Source organism: Manis pentadactyla, chromosome 13, assembly GCF_030020395.1.
Source record: "Manis pentadactyla isolate mManPen7 chromosome 13, mManPen7.hap1, whole genome shotgun sequence".
Lineage (NCBI taxonomy): Eukaryota > Metazoa > Chordata > Mammalia > Pholidota > Manidae > Manis > Manis pentadactyla.
Genome location: NC_080031.1, coordinates 37160975 through 37179779, shown reverse-complemented (window position 1 = coordinate 37179779; position 18805 = coordinate 37160975). Strand labels below are relative to the sequence as shown.

Here is an 18805-nt window from a genome sequence, read left to right as displayed (position 1 = left end):
GGATGTGGTCTGGATGTTGTCCTGTGTCCTCTGGTCTTTATTCTAGGAAGAGTTGTCTTTGTTATATTTTCATAGATATATGTGGTTTTGGGAGGAGATTTCCGCTGCTCTACTCACGCCGCCATCTTGGCTCCGCCTCCTCCTAGTTTCAGGTTTTATATTTAGGTGTTTAATCCATTTTGAGTTTATTTTTGGATGTGGTGTAAGACAGTGGTCCGGTTTCATTCTTTTACATGTAGCTATCCAATTTTCCCAACAACATTTACTGAAGAGACTCTTTACAGTAGAGAGGAAGGAGGAAAACCAGGGGAGTGATCTGTCCTGGAAACCAAGGACAGAGTGTTTCAAGGAGGAGGAGGCAGTCAGCAGTGTCAAATGCTGCTCAGATGTCAAGTAAATGAAGTCTGAAAAATTCCTGTTGAATTTTGTGATAGTTTTAAGTGGGCCATTGGGAAGGGAAACTGGAATTATGTGGAATGCATGAAATAGTTTGAACTCTTTAAAAGCTTAGCTCTGAGGCAGTTGAAGAGAGAGGGTCCTCCCAGTCAACTTTGTAGTGTGGATGTTTTGTTGTGTCTTTAGTGAAAATGATCCTGGCATGATTAAAAAACACTGGGAAACATCCATTTGAAGAGATTGACAATGCTAGAGGGAAGGAATAATCTATAGAAAGGGTTCTAGGAAGGCAGAAAAGGATGGGTTCCCAAAACACAATTAGGAGACTAACCTGAAATACGTGTAGGGGTATTTCTTATAACTTTATTAATAGAGGATGAGGATGCATGTAAATTTGTATTTGTGGTAATAAAAATGATGGTTCCCATCTGATATTTATTTTCTCCATGAAATTGAAAAAAAGAGGAAGAAGGTCAAATGTTTCAGGAAAGCACATGAAGGTTTAAAATATTCGTAGAGTGTATTGATTAAGAAAGTACAGTAGAGTTGCTAGGAAGTGTAGAGGCCAGTCAAGGTTAGCCCTGGGGGATTTATCGTAGAATCTCAAGTATTTCCTGCCTACTGGAGTGCTGTGAGAAAAGACTCAGAATGTTGCTTTCATCCAGGATTAACTAGAGGGAGTTTAAGGTATTGGCAAGTGTAGATCATGTACCCAAACTGGATAAAAGGAAAATTAAAAGGCCTAACCATTTGAGAGATGGTGAAAGGGGTCAGTGAACTTGGTGGTTTCAGTGAAGTCACAGACCGTTGTGGTGGATGAAGTTGAATAAGCAAGCTGATGGAAGTTGTGATCTCATTGTGGAGTATTTGAATTAATGATTTTAGAAATGGAGTAGTTATTAGTGATGACAAGGGCTACAGTGTGACCATGGAATTGTGGGTGGCTGCGATGGAAACGATTAGGTCATTAGAAAAGAGGAAGTCAAGAAGTGAGGATGTAGTATCAGATGGGTTATTCAAGTAGACATCTGCCTCACCCAGAATGATGGCAAAACTTAGGATGGAGAGAAATTGTAAATTGGTTGCCAATATCTTCAGTGGATAAAGTATGAGTGATACTAATAAGAGATAAGAGAAGCTGTTAAGGCTAAATCCAAGAGCCTTGAAGAAACAGGACGAGGTTGATAATACTATTTTGGTGAGAAGAATTTGAGGGCTTGTGTGTGCCAGGCACTCTTGCAAGACACAGAAAACACTGTGTAAATACTGCAAGGCCCTGTCCTCTGAGAGGACGTCAGACTGTAGAAGAAGGCAGCCACATGTGCAGTTAGTGACAGTACAGTGAGATCCTACCTTCAAAGTATAGTGGGAACCTCAAGGAAGAACAGGTTATGTTTAGCTAAAGAAATCATTGAAGGTTTCACTGGAGAGATTATATCTGAACTGAAGTTTGTATAGTTCCTCAAGTGGAGAAGGAGAAGGACATTACAGGAAGAATTATAAGATGTATGACTCCTAACAATGACAGACGAATATAAACTCAAAATGATAGCATCCCTTCTCATAGTAAGCACTATCGTAATATGGAGTTCTTTATCATTATAACATCTCTATCTCTTTGGCCATAGTTCTATTTTTTTGTTCTAGAGTTCAACATTGTTCTCTAATGGGATGATTGAAAGCATGTATCTGGTGTGTGTATGTCCTTATGTTTTTGGTATTTCTTTTAAACTTATGCTTGAAATAATATAGTACCAAAGATAAATGTGGAGGTGCTCTATAAATAAATAGAATACAGTTCTTTGACATATTTTCTATTGTTGTTACAAATACTCCTTCAGGAAATTAAATGGCTCCCATTATGGGTGAAGTTCTGATTTAAACCACAAGGACACAAAGATGAACATGATGGTCTCCGACCTCAGGGAACTCATCGTTTATTATGATCCAGGAACAGGATGTACTGGTGATATCAATATACTAACCACAGGGAATGCTGTGACCTTTTTAAAAATCACAACTTATTTCTCTTAAATCCTCAGACATGTTTTTAGAATGTTGATTCATTCCTTTGCTGTTTATGGAAGAGGTTTGATTTCATCAAACTGAGTATAGTTAAACAAAAATTTGGTTCAATTGGTAATCTATAATAAGACTCAAAACAAAGTATGTTTCTTCTTGAATTAAGAGCCTCCCTAATTTTGGCTTTATTCCTCACGGGTTGTGAAGATGAGAAAAGAAGTGAAGAGAATCCGAGTTTTTATCTGAAAACTTGTCAGGAGTGTGAGCAGACTGGAGTCCAAAAAGTAAGTCACTTAAACTAATGGTCCTGGGACAATAAAATGTGAAAAGTTTTTATTCATTATGTACAAAAGTGAAGGGTGGGACCTAGAGGAATAATTAAATATCTTACTCATGCAGCACTTTGTTTTATATGTGGAAAGGATGTGAGATAAAATGTGCTGTGTCAGCATGTCATTGTATGGTTTAGACCTTATTTACTTTAAAATATGTGACGAATTCTTCTGATTTTTTCCCAGACTCTCCTTTCTGCCATTTTGGAATGAAAGCCCTTTGGGGTTGTTTATGTGTTTTATGTTATTGGAAGTTACTTTAAGATGTTGCTATAGTTTAACAAACGTACTAATACTTTGGATCAGTTACAAAGATTTTATATCACTTTATTCCTTGAATTGGTGATTAATTTGAAATTCTCAGTGTCTTGTGAAAGTGCTTATGAAAACGTGTTCAACCTAATCTTTTTGAAAATGTACTTTGTAATTTTAGTTTCACTAGTATTAGAGGATAAATATGCTATTTATAGTTTTTATGCTTTAAGATGTGTTTTATTCCTGATTAACTTCTTGTTCCTTCTTACTAAATATTTCAGAAGATAGCCTTCCTCTCCAAATTAGATTTTAACTTAGAAATTCCATTAATTCCAGAGAACAAGTTTTCATTTAATAAAATTTAATTCAACCTTTAATTGTAGCTTATGAAATTTGTATTATGTTAAAACAAAGTGTTCTTAATCTGTTAATTAAAAAAAATTATTTGGCCATCCTATTAAGGAATAGAAGGCAAACTGTTAATGTTAATAGTCATTAATATAATGCTGGGACAATGCTTCTTTTTGCCAAAAACTTGAGTTTGTTGATGGAATTGAGTTTGTTGAGGACAGTACAGGATGACAAAATTTCTTCATTTTTCATTTGATATGAGCCTAAGAGAAATGCTTTTCTTGGCTACATTTTATATTATCTGCAGGGGTACTGAAGATGCACTGTTAAAAAGCCAGAGATGAGCACGACGATTGCTTGAAGAAATCCCTGCCATGAAGGTAAGGCCTTACTACATGGGTGTGTGCATATGTGTGTGTCCATGTCTCCTGTCAGCCTGCACTTTGTGGGTGTGCAGGGGGTAGGGGTAAGTGGTGTTATTTACCTGAATATTAGTTGGAGTTGACTAAGACTTATTTATATGGGTCTGTTTGGTGCAGAATGTAGCACATTTAGGAAATTGTAATGTTTAAGCTTGCATTTTTTCATGTTTTTCTGGAATTTGTTAAAGTACTAGATTAATTTGAGCCAAACCATGCCAAACTAAACTCATCTATGTCTAATGATGCCTCATGCCTAAGGTTTTTGTTTTTACTGTAATGTTAGCCATAAAGTCTTAAGAAGTTCAAGCATTGAACGTTCATGCTGTTTGGTAATGTGGATGGTGATATTGGAGGCTGACATCATGCTTTGCCTATTGCCAACTCAATGAATTTTTGTGTGGTGGTGTCAGCATTTTATTCAGCTTTGTAGGAACTTGAAATAAAATTAGTGTTGGATCAAAATGATCCATATTTTTGTTTCTTTCAGCCAGACTCTTCACTACCATAATTTTTAGGTCTTCCCACTGCTGTTACTTTGTGGAAACTTTCATTTACCAAGTGACATACTATTAAATGTCTGGGAGACTGTTTTATTGCAAAACTTAAAAACAACATTTGGTACCAACAATTATCTTAATTGTAGGGTCATTTTGCATGTATATTTGACTATTACATTTTGGTATTCTAAGTTTTGAGAAAGATAAGAAAGCAAGAAGATAATTCTCCAATAATATTTTAATTGAGTTAGAATATCAAACTTCTCACCATGTTTTCCTTTTGAAGAGATGATTGTTTTATAGGACAAAATTACCACAGTTAATCTGAGTGGAAGTTGTAGGACATGGTTTTTCTTTGGTGTGAGGTATGTTTTTTGTGAGGTATTTTCATTTGTTTTATTTTCACAATACTGCTGAGTTCATGGAATCCATTTGATGCATCATTCTCAAAGCTCCAACCCCCTTCTTATCCAGTCATTCAGTAACAATACCCTATATTTGACTTCCGATTATCATTTGTGTCAATTTGGGTTACACATTATTTAGGCTTTTTCGTATACTGTCTTTTTCCCTATGAAATTCCTATAGAAATAAAGTTTTCAGAGACCTTTGTTGTGAAGACGACACTGAGATGGGAATCACGATTCATCCTTTTGCCTCTTACACTTTCTCTTAGCTGAGGCCCTCACTAAATTACATTCCTTTACCTAGATTTTTCCATATAATTTCTTCTGGGTAGTTTTTAATCACAGTCCTAAATTTTCCAGAGGCTTTGAACTAGTATACAGTTGCTGATTTTATTCTGTCATGGAAGGATGCATTATATATAATAAGGCTGTGTGCACTGTGTGAAGAGTTTGAGAACAGAAGATTGATTGATTACTCTTTAGAATACTTTCCTTCTGTAACTCTCAGTAGTTGCTTTAATTTAATTAAAAAAGGAAATCCTATTTGATCTGTATGTGGAAGTTGTTTTTTCTTATCCTTAAATTTCATCAGCAGTAAGAAATCAGGCTCAGTCATAGAGTTCACAGGTTTATAAGACCTTTATGGAAAGGTTTTGTTTTGTTGCCTCATAGAAAGCTAAAATTCATAGCCTGTATGTTCCTTGAATTGATAAAATTAGTAGTGTATTCGTGGTAGTGGTTAGAGTAGTCTTAGATGGGTTGCTGTGACTTCAACACTTTTTGTAATATTATTTGAAAATTGCATTAAGTTTAAATGTAGAAACCATAATAAAAAGAATACGAGGAAGACTGTGTTTGCTTTCGTTACATGTCAAATTGCATTTCTCATTCATGGTTCTTTTACAGAATTGGTCCTCCTTTCTAAGAGAGGCAAATAGAGTATTTTTAAAAACTGAAAGTTCATCTGTAATTTCTTAAGGAAGTGTTTATCATGTACATGGGAATATCAAAGAAATGGTCACAAGACAGAAAACTCACAGTTTCAATGAAATTTGGAGAAATACCTCTACTTACTCATTTTTTCCAGATGGATTTTTTTCCTTGGCTCATATACCACTACGTTTTTTTTTTTAATAAAAGTTTTATTGATATACACTCTTATGAAGAGGTTTTACATGGAAAAACAATATGGTTACTACTTTACCCATATTATCAAGTCCCCACCCATACCCCAATGCAGTCACTGTCCATCAGTGTAGTAAGATGCCACAAATTCACTATTTGCCTTCTCCATTGGTCTATGGGTCTGTTCTTGTGCCAGTACCAAATTGTCTTGATTACTGTGACTTTGTAGTAGAGCTTGAAGTTGGGGAGCATAATCCCTCCAGCTTTATTCTTCCTTCTCCGGATTGCTTTGGCTATTCAGGGTCTTTTGTGGTTCCATATGAATTTTAGAACGATTTTCTCTAGTTTGTTGAAGAATGCTGTTGATATTTTGATAGGAATTGCATTGAATCTGTAGATTGCTTTAGGCAGGATGGTCATTTTGACAATATTAATTCTTCCTGTCCGTGAGCACAGGATGTGTTTCCATTTATTGGTATCTTCTTTAATTTCTCTTATGAGTGTCTTGTAGTTTTCAGAGTATAGGTCTTTCACTTCCTTGGTTAGGTTTATTCCTAGGTATTTTATTCTTTTTGATGCAACTGTGAATGGAACTGTTTTCCTGATTTCTCTCTCTACTAGTTCATTGTTAGTGTATAGGAATTCCACAGATTTCTGCATATTAATTTTGTGTCCTGCAACTTTGCTGAATTCAGATATTAGATCTAGTAGTTTTGGAGTGGAGTCTTTGGGTTTTTTTTTTATGTACAATATCATGTCATCTGCAAACAGGGACAGTTTAACTTCTTCCTTGCCAATCTGGATGCCTTTTATTTCTTTGTGTTGTCTGATCGCCATGGCTAGGACCTCCAGTACTGTGTTGAACAGAAGTGAGGAGAGTGGGCACCCCTGTCTTGTTCCCGATCTTAAAGGAAAAGCTTTCAGCTTCTCGCTGTTAAGTATAATGTTGGCTGTGGGTTTGTCATATATGGCCTTTATTATGTTGAGGTACTTGCCCTCTATACCCATTTTGTTGAGGGTGTTTATAATGAATGGATGTTGAATTCTGTCAAATGCTTTTTCAGCATCTTTGGAGATGATCATGTGGTTTTTGCCTTCTTTTTGTTGATGTGGTGGATGATAATGGTGGATTTTCAAATGTTGTACCATCCTTGCATCCCTGGAATAAATCCTACTTGATCATGATGGATGATCTTTTTGATGTATTTTTGAATTTGGTTTGCTAATATTTTGTGCAGTATTTTTGCATCTATGTTCATCAGGGATATTGGTCTGTAATTTTCTTTTTTTTTTGTGGTGTCTTTCCTGGTTTTGGTATTAGAGTTATGCTGTCCTCAGAGAATGAGTTGGAACTCTTCTGTCTTCTTCTACTCTTTAAAAAATTTAAGGAGGATGGGTATTAGGTCTTCACTGAATGTTTGATAAAATTCAGCGGTGAAACCATTTGGTGCAGGGATTTTGCTCTTAGGTTTTTGATTACCAGTTCCATTTCGTTGTTGGTATTTGGTCTGTTCAAATTTTCTGTTTCTTTCTGCGTCAGCCTTGGAAGGTTGTCTTACTTTGCTAGAAAGTTGTCCATTTCTTCTAGGTTATGCAGCTTGTTAGCATATTCTCTAATAATTCTTTGTATTTCTTTGGTGTCCCTAGTGATTTTTCCTTTCTCATTTCTGATTCTGTTTATGTGAGTAGACTCTCTTTTTTTCTTGATAAGTCTGGCTAAGGGTTTATCTATTTTGTTTATTTTCTCGAAGAACCAGCACCTGCTTTCATTGATTCTTTCTATTGTTTTATTCTTCTCAATTTCATTTATTTCTGCTCTAATCTTTATTATGTCCCTCCTTCTACTGACTTTGGGCCTCATTTGTTCTTCCTTTTCTAGTTTTGTTAATTGTGAGTTTAGACTGCTCATATGGGATTGTTGTTCTTTCCTGAGGTAGGCCTGTATTGCAGTATACTTCCCTCTTAGCAAGGCCTTGGCTGTGTCCCACAGATTTTGCAGTGTTGAATTATTGTCATTTGTCTCCGTATATTGTTTGATCTCTGTTTTTATTTGGTCATTGATCCATTTGTTTTTTTAGGAGCATGTTGTGAAGCATCCATGTGTTTGTGGGATTTTTCATTTTCTTTGCATAATTTATTTCTAGTTTCATACCTTTGTGGTCTGAAAAACTCATTGGCACAATTTCAGTCTTTTTTAATTTACCGAGGCTCTTTTTGTGGCCTAGTATTTGATCTGTTCTTGAAAATGTTCCATGTGCGCTTGAGAAGAATGTGTATTCTGCTGCTTTTGGGTCTAAAGTTCTGTAGATGTCTGTTATGTCCATCTGTTCTAATGTGTTGTTTAGTGCCTCTGTCTCCTTACTTATTTTCTGCCTGGTTGATCTGTCCTTCAGAGTGAGTGGAGTGTTGAAGTCTCCTAGAATGAATGCATTGCATTCTATTTCCCCTTTTAATTCTGTTAGTATTTGTTTCACATATATAGGTGCTCCTGTGTTGGGTGCGTAGATATTTATAATGGTTATTTCTTCTTGTTGGATTGACCCTTTTATCATTATGTAATGTCTTTCTTTGTCTCTTGTGACTTTCTTTCTTTTGAAGTCTATTTTGTCTGATACAAGTACTGCAACTCCTGCTTTTTTCTCTGTATTGGTTGCATGAAATATCTTTTTCCATCCCTTCACTTTTGGTCTGTGTATGTCTTTGGGTTTAAAGTGAGTCTCTTATATTCAGCATATAGATGGGTCTTGTTTTTTTATCCAATTCAGTGACTCTATGTCTTTTGATTGGTGCATTCAGTCCATTTACATTGAGGGTGATTAGCTTTAGGTATTTACTTATTGCCATTGCAGGCTTTAGATTCATGGTTACCAAAGGTTTAAAGTTAACTTCCTTACTGTCTAAGAGTCTAACTTAACTCACTTAATATGCTGTTACAAACACAATCTAAAGGTTCTTTTTTTTCCTCCTCCTTTTTATCACTCCTCCATTCTTTGTATATTAGGTATCATATTCTGTACTCTTTATCCCTTGATTGATTTGGGGGATAGTTAATTTAATTTTGCATTTGCTTAGTAATTAGCAGTTCTACTTTCTTTACTGTAGTTTTATTACCTCTGGTGACAGGTATTAAATCTTAGGAACACTTCCATCTACAACAGTCCCTCCGAAATACACTGTAGAGATGGTTTGTGGGAGGTAAATTCTCTCAGGTTTTGTATCTGGAAATTGTTTAATCCCACCTTTAAATTTCAACGATAATCTTGCTGGATAAAGTAATCTTGGTTCAAGTCCCTTCTGCTTCATGGCATTAAATACATCATGCCACTCCCTTCTGGCCTGTAAGACTTCTGCTGAGAAGTCTGATGACAGCCTGATGGGCTTTCCTCTGTATGTGATCTTGTTTCTCTCTCTGGCTGCTTTTAATAGTCTGTCCTTATCCTTGATCTTTGCCATTTTAATTACTGTATGTCTTGGTGTTGTCTTCCTTGGGTCCCTTGTGTTGGGAGATCTGTGCTCCTCCATGGCCTGAGAGACTATTGCCTTCCCCAGATTGGGGAAGTTTTCAGCAATTACCTTCTCAAAACACTTTTTCTCCCTTTCTCTCTCTCTCCTTCTTCTGGTACCCCTACAATGCAAATATTGTTCCATTTGGATTGGTCAAATAGCTCTCTCAATATTCTATCATTCTTAGGGATCCTTTTTTCTCTCTGTGCATCAGCTTCTTTGTATTCCTCTTCTTTAATTTCTATTCCATTTATTGTCTCCTTGGCCGTATCTAATCTGCTTTTAATACCCTCCATTGTGCTCTTCAACGATTGGATCTCCGACTGGAATTCATTCCTGAGTTCCTGAATATCTTTCACTACCTCCATGAGCATGTTAATGATTTTTATTTTGAACTCCCTTTCTGGAAGATTCATAAGGTCTTTTAAGTCTTTCTCAGGAGTTGTATTCATAATTTTACTCCGAACCAGGTTCCTTTGGCGTTTCATATTTACATATGGCGCCCTCTAGTGTCCAGAAGCTCTACTTTCTGGAGATGCTCAGCCCTGAAGTAATGTCGGGGGTCGCAGAGGAGTGGTATTGGTGCCTGGGGGGAGGAAAGAGCTGTTTCCTGCTTCTCGGCTGCTATGCCTGTCTCCACTGCCTGAACCAGTGGGCCAAGCACATAGGTATAAGCCTCTATGCTTTGCGTCTGTAGTTGCTGTAGACAGATCTTCCCTCTGGCTGGCCTAATGACAGGGTAGGGTTTGCCGGTTTGCGAGCCAGATGGGTATGGCTGGGAGAAAGGTGCAGTACGCTGCGTATCACGGAGGGGGTCCTTGGAGCTGTGTAGGCAGCCAGCTGGGCAGAGTGCATCTGGACAATTTTGTCTACCCATCCTTTCTCCTGAGCAGTAAGCTCTGTGCAGTCATTGGCCTTTTAGCAGCCCTCTTGCTTAGGGCTTCCTTGTTAGGACGTCTCTCAGCCTGCCCGCCTTGCTTTTGTTCCAGAGCAGCCGGATATGGATCCCTGCTTTCCACAAGCGGCTGGAATCTCAGTCCCTCCAGGAATTCTGCCTGTCTTAGCTTCCCAATCCCCTAATCACAAGAGTATCATGAAAGCACCATGTAATGTAGGTTTGCGCTCCCAGAGGGAGCTAGGTATTCAGCAGTCCCAGGCCTTCCACTCCCTCCCTGCTCCGTTTCTCTTCCTCCCGCTGGTGAGCTGGGGTGGGGGAGGGGCTTGGGTCCCGCCGGGCCACGGCTCTGATACGCTACCCTGTTCCGTGAGGTCTGCTCTTTTCTCCAGGTGTGTGCAGTCTGATGCTGCCTCTTTCCTTTAGCTCTCTCAGGATTAGTTGTATCAATATTTTCATATTATATGCGGTTTTAGGAGGAAGCCTCTGTCTCACCCCTCATGCTGCCATCTTTAATCTCCTCCACTTCCACTTTTCTAGGGCCTGAGAAAGTCTGCACACTCGCAGGAGGATGTCTTCCTGCTGCAGTGGTTTCTGGTCTAGTGTCTAAATAGTCTCTTCTTGATCCACCTCCAGCTCCAGCTCCAGCTCCACCTCGCCTCCTCCTCCTCCTCCTCCTCCTCCTCCTCCTCCTCCTCCTCCTCCTCTTGCTCCTCCTCCTCCACATCTGCCTCCACCTCCACATCCGCCTCCACCTCCACTTCCGCCTCCTTTTCTTCTTCCTCCACATCCTGCAGGGCTTTGCCCTCCAGGCCAGACAGGCTGTCAGGCAGGTGTTCCTGTGTACCCAAAGGGCTGGATGTTTTTGGGGCCCCTTCAGGCAAAGCTAATTCTTCCCCTCTGGTCTTCTTTGAGGCAGGCTCCCAGACTTCCTTCCCATCCCATGAGACAGCCACACCTCTTTTCATCTGGACACACTTGCCGATGTGTGCCATTCCCAGGTGTGGTGGAAAAGAGTCTTGGGTAGAGAGGGAGGAAGCTTCCCATTCCCCCAAGACCTAGGGTTGAGTCATCTCACGAGGCCCAGTACTAGCAGTATCCGGAGGCAACTGAGGGATTCCTGGGAAAGGAAATTTCAGACATGAGAAAACTAGAATAAGTGTGTGAAGTCTGTAGGAGTTGAGATGGTCATGAGACTATTCCTATGTGGGCACATGGCCTGGAAGTACATACATATGTGAAATCACAGAATGCCGTGAGACATACATTTTATCTGATTGTGATTATGTGGGATTGAGGGTGTGGAGGTTTGTGTATGTTCTGGGACATACCTGGTGAGAGTTTCTGACATTGGTAAGGGGGTGGTGAATGACGGTATACATGTGTATGTGGTGCGCCAACACACCTGAACAGGGGTGGAACGTGTTCTTACTGTGAAACAGTTAAAGACAGAGCGTGTTGGAGGAAGTGTGCTTGAGCTTCCCAGAAGCACAGCTCCCTGAAGGGCTGAAGGCTTTCGACTGAAGGTTTTGTGAGTGAAGTGGTAAGTGGAACAGAAAGACTGTACATGAAAATACAGGGCATGTGAGTTTTTGAGTGCTTAGGCTGGCTCTAATGAGGGAGGTAAAACAAGTTACCTGTGTGAAACGGTGTACATTATTTATGGGTTAGCCTGTAGACAGCTGAGTCTGAGAATGATTGTGTGAGGAGGGAAGGTGGAAGTGTGTATCTGTGTACCGCTCGTAGAGAATGGGAAGGATGCATCTGGAATGAAGGCATGTGTATATGAGAGAAAAAGTGAAAGGAAGGAATAATGGGGCTGTACCTGGTATGAAGGAATATAGGGTGTGTGTGTGTGTGTGTGTGTGTGTGTGTGTGTGTGTGTGTGTGTGTGTGTGTGTGTGTGTGTGTGTGTGTGTGTGTGTGTGTGTGTGTGTGTGTGTGTGTGTGTGTGTGTGTGTGTGTGTGTCTGTGTGTGTGTGTGTGTGTGTGTGCTGATCTGAAGGAAGAGGTTGTAATTGAATTCCCACACTGTTACCAGCTGTTCATATGGGGAACTGTCCTATCCTTGAAAGCACACCCCCAGTTTGTCCCTCTGCAGAGGCTTCAGTCTTAGTTCCTCTGCCCTGAAGCCCTTTCCTGTTTTTGAAGGGAAAGTGAGATAAGCAGGGATTGGGCTGAGCAGCTCAGCTATTCATCCTGCCCAGCCTCTGTGACCTCCCTTACCGTCCTCATCAGCAGCACGAAGCTCTCCTGCAGAGGACACGCAGGAGGAACACTCAGAGGTCGAGGATTCTTCTCCTGGCATCTCACTGCAGCCTGGGACCACCACACTTGCCTCAGGCCCGGGAGAATCCTCTGGGGTGTTCTCGAATTCTGAGGAATGAATACAAAAAAACAGATGTGGCATTTTCTGGAATCTGTATCCATTCAAAAAAGACATGTTGAGTGGACAATCTTGTTAGGCATTGAAACCCCTCCATGAGATTAAGCATTTGAAACTTCACTTGCTCCAAAATATAAGGAAACAACAATTATGAAAATTGTGTGTAGTAGATGTCAGTAATATTGGGTATCTTGTATGTGATATTTCTAAAGATGTATACAAAATATCAAAACTACTGACTAAAATTACTTATAAGCTCCTGTTTCCTCATGAGAAATTATATAATTAGAGGACATGGGGGTACAAGTTTTAAAAGAATTCTGCATGTCTACCTGCCTGCCTATCTGTCTAGATTAGTATCTATATTGATATGTAGAAAGATAGGGATGTCAATATAAATATAAAGAGCTGTAGAGATACAGCATTTTCGCAGGGAATTCCTGGGCCGTAGCCGTGGTGCTGGAGATGTTCAAAGGAAGACTTTACCCACTCGCCCCAGACTCCTCTTCTGGGAATATATTTCTGTATTTCTCCAAGACTCTTAACCTCCCTATTCAGATCTTTTAAAAACCTCTTTCAAGGATGCAGACAGACCCACACGATACATTTCTGCCCATGGATTGGAAACAGACACCCTGGGTGCATGCATGAGCCACCAGTGACTGTAAGGAAGAAAAGCCTTTCTCCCAACCTGCCCTTTTCCTGGACTTATCTTCATTTCACCAGTTCCAGAGGGGGACTTGGCCCAGGGCCTGGAATACCCTTCGCCCTGGAGCTACAGTAGTTCTGACCATGTGACTAAATTTTCTGCAGTGGGAAATGAGTGGCGAAGACATATGCCCCAACCAGGCGTAGGCATGAAGTCCTCCTCTGTGCCCCACTGTGTTCTTCCCTTTTCTAGCTAACTGGGAGGTTGATAACTTGGGGTCCATTTGAAAGCTGAGTGTTAATGATAAAAAGTTTCTATCAGCAGGGAGACTTGCCCTATTCCTTCACATATACTAATTGTTACTTAAGAAATAGATACATTCCTTCGTGTATTAGTTACTAAGGCTTCTTCTACTCCAACTAATGAATCTACTCCGTTAGTGATATAATGAGTTTTGAGAAGCAAATAATTGGACCTGGTACATATTAAACAAGCCATTACATTAGAAACTACTCAGTGTCTTCACTTGGCTTATGTATGCTGTATAAGCCAAGGGAAGACACAGAGTCACCTCACAGTCACCACAACTATTCCAGTTTCCCGTTTTTCCAGAAGAGCCAAACTTTCTCAATTCAACTGTCGTGCTTAAATGGTATTTGTGTGTGTGTGTGTGTGTATCGTGCTGTTTTTTTTCTTACATTTCATAAAGGAGCCTCACATTTACATCTCTATAGTCTGAGACAGTGAAAGAAAGGCCTCAATGAGACGATCTAAGAAATCAATTCATTTTCTGTATGACTTTACACTCGCAACCCTGCACCTCCAGTTTTAGGTAGTCAGATATTTTTCCTAATTTTTCATTTACCTCTTTGAGCCACACTTTCTTCATTAACTGGAAAAAGTATTATTGGAAAACTTGTAACATTGTAAAAAAGGAAATAAAGGGAAATACATTCTATAGGAAATATTATACCAATCAGTCACTCCATCTATGGTACAGGAACCCAGAGCAGCACCATGTGGGGAGCACAGGTCCTGAGCCACAGAGACAAGGACCTGGTCTCGGGAACCTCCTCTCAGCCCTCGGGTGATCTGGTCCCTGAGAATGAGCGGCGCACCCACACCTTCTCCTCCCTCCCGCCTTCCTGCCCTTTTTCTCCCATTAGTAGGAATCCTTGCTCCTTTTTTCTTTAGAAGACGGTTTCTAGCTCCCCAGTGCTCAGAGAATATCACTGACACAAAACTGACATCCTGGCCGCTTTGGGGGCAAGTGTGGTTTCAAGGTGTTTCGTTTTTTGGTTGCGCTTCATGGCTCAGCACCTCAGAGAGTGGCTGAAATCAGGTGCCTTCCTCTCTGGAACTGTGCTGCCACAGGTTCAAGTCAAAGCTGAGAATCAAGTATATCAAAGAGCAGCAAGCGACTGGAGAGTCTCTCTCCTCACTCACTCACTCACTCACTCACTCACTCACTCACTGGCCTGGCCGGGGCTTAAGTACACCAGTAGGGCCATTATGATGTAAGTGAGACAGGGTTCTGTAGCAGTCTGACCCGTGCATCAGGGCGGACCACTGACGGGTGGGGACCCTTTTACCCAACAAACTCTACCATCAACTTGAATTTTTATCTTGCACTTCATATCCAAACTTGAGAACCAATGATATGGATTAAACAAAAGACAATTACTGTATGTATCTAGGGTAACCACATTACTAAATCTCCCCAAGGGTGAGGATAAGGCATTACCTGAGAGAAACAGGCTTAGACCCATGCCTGCTTCATAGAACATGGTAACTGTCGTATCTTGGCAGTACCATATAACTTATGTACACATGTAAGTTATATGGGAGATGCATGTGTATAGTGGGTTTGCGAACACCTTGTGATTCCATACAGCTCCAACATTTATTGAATTTTCCCTGCTATAGGGAACAGGCTCATGTTTTAACCATGCATTGTCTCTTTTGAAACTCTCTTCCCTGTCGCTTCCCCAAAGACTTCAGGGAAAGAGGAAGCCCCTGGCTTTACATCCAGGGCCCTCATCATGAATCCTGTGCTTGTCAAGCATGAAGGCTTCATTCAGGAGCTTCTGTTCTAGGCCCCCATCTCCTGGAAACCAATGGGCTCTGCACAGGGTTTGAACTCTAGTTAGCTCCATTCTGTTCCCAACTTCCCACTGACTGGCCTCTCCCTGAGGGGCATTTTGTATTTCCTTCAAACTTAGCAGTTCCTCTAGAGCCAGGCCATGATCCAGCCAGCTTCAGCCTTCTTTACCTCCAGTAGGTCCTCCTCACGGTGTTCTGTTCCCCCCACATGGGCTCAGCCTCTTGCAGCCACTAAACGGTAGGCACATTTCCCAAGATATTCTCAGCCTTGTCAGCTATCGGAGAAACCCAAACCAAAAATTAGATACTATTTTACACATACCAAGTTGGTAAAAATTAGATCAACCTATACAAATGAGTGTAAGGATATGGGTAAAAAAAAGAACCTTCATGAAATAAAATGAAGTGTTGACCTATGTAGTTGTGTTGGGGAACAATTAGCCAACATTTTATGAAATTAAATAAGGATATAACCTATGAGCCTACAATCTCATTCCCTAATGGGATCTTTACAAGGGTGATATTCGTAGCATTATTTATACTAGCAGGGAAGGTGGCATTTTAGTTTCTAACTCAAGAAGAATGGATAAGCAACATATGGTTGGTATATACAACAGAATACATTTCCAAGAATAGAAGCCAAGCCTGTTAAACTGTATGCCTATAGGGCAGGACATCAGGAAGGAATTGGAGATCAGAAACCTGGGCTTATGACTGGCTTCTGAAGTGTGGGGGGAGGGGCAGCAGTATCATAGCATTCCCTTAGTCTACAGAATCTGATGCCATCTCTGGGTAGCTAGTGTCTGAATTGCTTGTTGGAGGGTTGGAAATAGCCCTCTTCCTACCTGTCCACCACACACACAGACACACATACACACACAGACACACATACACACACATGTTGGAACTGATAGTACAACCAATCTGACGTTCCAGCCCAGCCTTCCTCTGGCATGCTTGGCACACCCCTTGGTGTTTGTGATGGCGCTTCTCTTTCCCTGGCATGCTCTTCTGGGTGTCTGTGGATCTCTCCCCCATGTCCTTGAATTTTTGCTCTGTTGTCAGCTTCTCAGTGACCATTCCTCTCTCTTCTTAATAAAACTTTCAGCCCATCTATGCTGGCACTTTATATCTTTTTTTTTTTAAAAAATAGTATTTATCATTTTAAAACTTACTCTATTATTTATTTGTGATTTTCACTATCTTTATCTTCTCACTAGACTATAAGCTCCCTCGGGCAAGCATTTCACCTGTTTTTTTCATTGATGGATCTCTACCACCTAGAATAATACCTGGCATATGGCAGGTGATAAATGCATGTTTGATGAATGACCAAATGTTTGAATACATCCTACTTTATTCTTACCTCTCAATGAATTCCACCATGTTTTCCCTTAAGATATATAACCCACGTGCATATCTCATTACTCCAACTAAATTGTGAGATCTCTACTTAAAAGTGTTTTCTCTTGCAACTTCTCTTCATGTACTTGTCCTATCAATTAGTGTAAATGTCTCCAAATATAATTGTGGATTTGCCTTTTTCTTTTTTTCAGTTACATATTTGTGCTTTATGTATTCTCAAATTCTGTTATTAGGTGCATATATATTTATGACCATATGACTCCTTAAGACTGGAAGGACACAGAGAACACTATCAACCAACTTGACTTAGTCAACATGTGTAGAACACTTTACTTAACGGTACTAAAATGCACATTCTTTTCAAGTACACATGAAACATTCACCAAGATAATTCCAAGTTGACTTAACATGTATAGAACACTTTCCTTAATAATAGCAAACTAAACATTCTCTTCAGGTATACATGAAAACTTCACCAAAATAATTCATATTCTGGGCCACAAAACTAATCTTCACAAATTTGTAAGGACTGAGATAATACAAAGCATGTTTTCTGAACGTAATAGCATTGAACTAGAAGTAAAAAGAGAAAGACTAAATAATTAGAAATATATGCTAAATAATATAAAAACTGTAAATAAATAGAAATAAAAATCTTACACTTGTAAATAGCCTATGGATCAAAGAAGGAATCGTAAAGGAAGTTCTAAAGTATTCCAACTTAAATGAATAAAAACACAGCATATAAAAATATGTGTGCTATAGCTAAAGAAATGTATACATAAATACATATAAATACCTATTTACAGAGAATAAATAGAAAGAAGTCTCATAACAATGATCTTGATTACCAACTTAAGAAATTATGAAAAGGGAAGCAAGTTAAACCCAAAGGAAGCAGAAGGAAAGAAATAAAGATAAGAGCAAAAATTAATGAAGTAGAAAACAGAAACAATACAGACAAATCAATTAAAGTGTAATTTACAAATTTTTAGCTAGTCTGATCAAGAAAAATAAAAAAGAGAGCAAAGATAACAATTGCCAGTATCAGAAATGAAATAGAAGACTTTCCTACAGATCCCACAAAAAGAAAAGGTTAGTAAGGGAATATTATGAACCACGTTTTACCATAAAATTGAGAACTTAAATGAAATGGAAAAATTCCTGAGAGATCTAAACTCCCCAAGTGCATTTAAGAAGAAATACAGCCCAAGAATGCTATACCTATTGACAAAATAAAGTTTGTAGCTAAAAACTTCCAACAAAGAAAACACTTAGCCCATATGAGTTTGGTGGTGAATTTTACCAAACACTTAAGGAGGAGTTAATACCAATTTTAGAGAAATTTTTTTCAAAAAATGGAAGGGGGTGGAATATTTTCCAATTCATGTTATGAGGCCCATATTAACCTGATACCAAAACTAGGGAAAGACATTACATGAAGAAAAGACCTACAGCCCAAATGTCTCTCATGGACATGGATGTAAAAGTCCTTGGCAAAATATTAGCAAACCAAATCCAGTAATATATAAAAAAGATAACACCAATGAACAAGTGGGGAATACATTCAACCCCTGAAAATCAATGTAATTTGCCATATTAACAGATGAGAAAGGAAAAATGATAATCTCAAAAGATGCAGAAAAAACATTTTAACAAAATTCAATATGTATCATAATAAAATCTCTCAAGAAACTAGATACTGAAAAATAGAGAAATCTGCTCACAACATCCTCCTGCCTAAAACCCTGTACAATTCTGTTGTTCATATGTCCTGTATAGTCCACCGGCTTCATACATTGGCATTCATTCATTCAGTATGCTCAGTACCTACTATGTGGTAGGCTCCATTCTAGGCAGTGGGGATACAGTTGTGAGCGAGATAAAAATTCTCTGCCCTCGTGGAGTTTACATTTTAGCAGATGAATGCAGCTCCTCAGAGCTCCCTGCACCCTCTGCTCACTGGCCTTTCATTTGAAATTCCTGTTCTTTCTGGCACAGAGCCTCTGAGGGACATGCTGGTGCCTCTCTCTGGAATTTTTTTCCCTCCTGTCTATGTAACTCTTACTTACCTTTCAGATATTATCTGAGTCACT

The 18805-nt window shown here is 39.4% G+C and overlaps 1 long non-coding RNA gene across 6 annotated transcripts in view; it reads left to right on the top strand.

The window, feature by feature from the left end:
* The first annotated feature begins 363 nt into the window (after positions 1–363).
* LOC118917646 (uncharacterized) overlaps positions 364–18805 on the top strand; it is an 86151-nt gene continuing 67709 nt past the window's right edge. The window contains exons 1-2 of one of the 6 annotated variants that reach the window (XR_008993454.1): positions 364–2702; positions 3664–3736. This is a non-coding gene — a long non-coding RNA (uncharacterized LOC118917646). The remainder of the gene's footprint in view (positions 2703–3663; positions 3737–18805) is intronic. The other 5 variants (XR_008993451.1, XR_008993455.1, XR_008993453.1 and 2 more) reach the window with 5 other exon arrangements.